The 4,672-nt window shown below is 44.5% G+C and overlaps 1 pseudogene; it reads left to right on the top strand.

Annotated features, from left to right (window-relative positions):
- The first annotated feature begins 3,047 nt into the window (after nt 1-3,047).
- LOC105535709 lies at nt 3,048-3,983 on the top strand (annotated as a pseudogene).
- The last annotated feature ends 689 nt before the right edge of the window (nt 3,984-4,672 follow it).

Genomic DNA, 4,672 nt, shown 5'->3' with positions numbered 1-4,672 from the left:
ATCATGTCTGTCTGTTTAATGTTTTGTACTTTCCCACACCATGATCTTTGCCTCGAGGTGGACAGGTAGAAAGTCAGAAGGTGCCCTCTCAGCTCCCTTTCCAGCTAGGATTTTAGCAGCTAGATATGGCCACGTGTGAGGCTTGGATTTAGATGTGAGTCTCAGAAGCTGGAGATGGGCACAGATTCTGTTTTGCTGGGGAGGGTGGTGGAGGCACTGAGCCTCTCTGGAAAGTGCTGTGGCAGACCCAGTGTTCTGGGACTGTACCTGCAAGCAGTTTGCAGAGGGAGGACAATTTGCAGACTGCTCTTGGCTGGATAGTTTTCAAGCCTAATTCTTTGGCTCTCCAGGACCTTCTGTGAGTTTCCTAATAGTCTTTAATAAATTTTCTGCCTAGGCTAGTTAAGAGTGTGTGCAACACAGAGCCCTGGTGAATGCAGACCTCTCTCTTGCGTGTACCGTCAGCCCCGTTCTTTCCCCCAATTCCACACTGTATTTAGTCAGGAATGACCGGGCGGAGATGACCTCAGTCAGCTGTGAATACTGCCAGGGCTGTCTCTCTAGTGGGAATTAGAGGTCTCCCAGCCTTGGAAGGCAGCAACTCCCATCAGAAGGGCAACTTATTGAGTTTGGGATGAAATCCAACTTTTCATATAGGTAATTATGCCAGAATTCAGGTCAACCTCTAGGCTGGGTTGACTCATATTCCGTGATATATAGGAAGTAAAACACTGTTTGAGCTGCCACTGTAGCATTTCCCGTGGAGCTTTCAAATGTCTTTTAATTATTTGTACATTTCTATTGAACTGCGAATGATTCTGCTCTTCTGAGGACCACGCTTTGCCTGCTTGAAAAAGAAATATACCAAACAACTACGGATGAAGGACTGTAGTTAAAGGATGGAATGTTGTCATGAACACTTTGAGAATGGTGACAGTTGGCATTTTCCCAAAGTAAACTCAAAGGTTCAAACTATTCAAAAGGCTGAGGTGGCCAAACTTGTCTACTGTACTCCAAGATCATCTAACAAGATCATGACTAAATCCTGGCCAGGAAAACATTGACTTTAGTAATTTTGTTGGTTCTGGGTTTTCAGAGTTGAAATCTTCCTTGCCCTGTTCATTCTCTTTTCCCAATGCCTCTAGAACTATCTGAGATATGGGTTGGGTGTGGTGAACACAATTCTTTTGTTAGCCTTTGTCAGAAACATGAGGGGAAGAAAATGTACATACAATCAACACAAAGTCAGGCAGTGGCACCTGGGAGCCAAAATCCCCTCTATCATCAAATTCTCCCTTTTTGTTGGTGACCTTGCTCATGGGGAGCAAAGCTGCGGGAAACTTCTTGGTTCAGCTCTTCTACTCTGGTTTCTTTCTTAAACTTCTGGGTCTCAGTTTCCTGAGAGTTCACCTCTGCTGTTCTTACTTTCATTATTTCCAAATCTGAAAGTCAGTCATCCTATCTCTGGTACACCCTCAGTTACATCTAGGAATCCCTAGGTTGTTTTGAAAGCTCGAACACACACTTTATAACTTAATAGCCGGGAGAATGGGGAAACATCACAGTCAATATTTTACCTTTTCCATGACACCATCTTGTACTCCCTTGTCTTCTTTCCACCAATCCTTCTGCCCCCATCAATCAAGGGTACTTCCTGTGTCATCCAGATGGCACTTCCTGTGCCATACATAAGCTCTTGCCAGGGATAAGTTTTGGCTGAATTGTCAGCTTGTTGATTATAGCACAGCTTAATTATAGCTGTGTGACATTAGTCATAAATGGCTCCAGGGCCAGACAGTGGGCTTGTGTAACCTTTGAGGGTGCACTTTACAAGTAGGTTTTGAGGAATAAATACAAAGTAGAGTAGGTTTTGAAGAGTAAATATTGGATACCTCAGCTTTAAGAAGTACCCTAGACATGCTTCTGGCCCACGGTGAGGTCAGCTCTGTGGATGACTCAGAAACCTTTACCTTGTAAAGAGCCATGGTGAGGCATAGATGTTTGATATAAAATATAAAACTTTGGTGTATTAGTCCATTCTCACATTGCTATAAAGAAATACCTGAGACTACGTAATTTATAAAGAAAAAGGTTTTATTGGCTCCTGGCTCCACGGGCTGTACAGGAAGCATGATGGCTTCTGCCTCAGGAAAATTCCAATCATGGTGGAAGGTGAAGGGAGAGCAGGCACTTCCCATGGCCAGAACAGCAGGAGAGAGAGGGATGAGGTGCCACACACTTCTAAACAACCAGATCCCATGAGAATTCACTATCACGAGAACAGCACCAGTGAGATGGGGCTAAACCATTCCTGACAAATCCCACCCCATGATCCAATTACCTCCCACCAGGCTCCATCTCCAACACCTCCAACACTGGGGATCACAATCTGAGATGAAATTTGGGTGGGGACACAGATTCAAACCATTGGATTTGGTAACTTCTTCTGTGAGAACAGCCACTCTATACTCTTATCAATGGACATCTGTGACTTCAGACCAATCAAACCATAAGCACATCCAACCAATCAGAACCCAGGAGATCCCTGATGCCCACCACGGGGTCACTCAGAAGGTTGTTTATGCAACCATCAGAGTACAGTAAGCAGATTGTAGAGCACTGATATGGCCCTGTGTCAACAACACATCTTAGTGCTTATCAGCACTTTCAAGCATCTCTGGCTTTCTTCTGCTGTGTTATTAGTAGTCCATCTTGTCCCCACCTTGTTAGTGTTCCATTGCCTTGATTTTTTCCTACCATGTAAACTTCAGGACAATGTGTCTAAGCCAAAGGGGCTATCCACATGGTAAAAGCGATTGATCACTAATTAATTGTAATACAAATATTGTGCCTACTTAAGAAAATGTAAGTGGAATTTATTTAAGAATTTGAGTGCTGCAGTGTTTCCAGTTTCAAGATGGCCGCCTGAGCTGTTTAGTGAAACTTCTTCCACCTTTCTCCATCCCTCTAGGTGTTTTTTTTTTTTTCTGAACCTGGATGTGACCTATTAAAGGACCCGACGGAAATAGAATCGAAGGCATTCTAAAATGGCTGACCTTACACTGAAGGGTGTGCACAGCATCGGCTGCACCAGGCCTCAATATCTGGTGGAGAAGATCATTCGAATGTGAATCTATGAGTTCAAGTACTGGACAGAGGAGTGCTTTGGACTTATGGCTGAACTTGTAGTCCATAAAGTCATGGAGTTAATGTGTGTGGGTGGCGTCTATAGTGGCAACATAAAACCAACACCTTTCTGTGTTTAATCTTGAAGATGCTTCAAGTTCAATCCGAGAAAGGTGTCATTGTAGAGTTTATCAAAAATGAAGATTTCAAGTATGTTTGTGTGTTCGGGGCACTTTACATGAGGCTGACGGGCACTGCAATTGATTGCTACAAGTACTTGGAGCCTTTGTACAATGACTATCGGAAAGTCAAGAGCCAGAACCAAAATGGGGGTTTGAAATGATGCATGTAGGTGAGTTTATGGATGAACCAGTGCTCAGTGAGAGAGTCCGTGGTATCATTCTGCCCTGGCTACAGAAACGCTAGGTATTAGAGGAAGCTGAGCAACTGGAGCCTCGAGTTAGTGCTCTGGAAGAGGACATGGACAGCGTGGAGTCCAGTGAAGAGGAAGAAGAGGAGGATGAGAAGTCGGAAAGAGTGCCATCACCTGATCACCGCCGGAGAAGCTACGGAGACTTGGACAGCCCCGTCGCTCTCCCACACTGCGCTACAGAAGGAGCAGAAGTCTGTCTCCCAGAAGGCGGAATCGATCTCCCAAAAGGAGAAGCCTCTTCCCCCGCCAAGAAAGGCATCGGAGCAAGAGTCCCAGACGTCGCCACAGCAGATTCTGAGATAGGCGGCACAGATCCCGTTCCAAGTCCCCAGGTTCTCACCACAGTCACAGATACAGGAGCCACTCAAAGTCTCCCAAAAAGTCTAAGAAGAGTTACAAGAAGAGCTGGAGAGGGAATGAGTAATGGACTCAGTTTGGTTTTAGTCCACATAGGCTCCTGTGGGTATGAGGATGTCTATGTGGAAGGATTAAGATCTCCCCAGGCAGCTATATTTTAGTTTTTTCTTATCTCGTTTCTCAACCTTTATTTTCAATGAAGGAGGTGCTGAGTTTTGTATCTCTTTTTGATCATAATCAACAACAGTTTCTGACCCAACTAATTTTGACCGTATTCAAACTTATGAGGGTAGAAAGGATCTGAAGGTTGGGGATATGAATGACAAGGATAGGATGTGGCCACCTGATGACCCTTTCCCTTTTTATTAAACCAGACACACCTGTAAAAGAAAAAAAAAGAATTTGAAAAGGGCAAAAACCTAATTAGGTTATGCACAAAGGGTAAAGACAGGCGTCTTGAAGAATGCAGTTTCTTTCCTGTAGGCTTTTGCCTGGGGCCTTGCCACCTCTTGATCTGCTTGTGTGGTGTTTTCTTTTCTCCTTAATCTCCAAAGGATGCATCTTCATGCTCTGGACAGGAAAGGGGCCAGCAGTAGGGTGAATGTTGGAGAAAGCCAGAAAGGGGAAGGGGAGTTCTTTCAAGTCAACACAGGATGGGCTTACACACAATGGAAATGAAGCTCCCCACTGCCACTAACAAGATTATTTCTCACCGTGTTTAACCACCAAAGGGGTCTATGCAAAAGCTGGTATTGA

Source organism: Mandrillus leucophaeus, unplaced genomic scaffold (genome assembly GCF_000951045.1).
Source record: "Mandrillus leucophaeus isolate KB7577 unplaced genomic scaffold, Mleu.le_1.0 Scaffold15, whole genome shotgun sequence".
Taxonomy (NCBI): domain Eukaryota; kingdom Metazoa; phylum Chordata; class Mammalia; order Primates; family Cercopithecidae; genus Mandrillus; species Mandrillus leucophaeus.
This window is presented reverse-complemented; position numbering and strand designations above follow the sequence as displayed.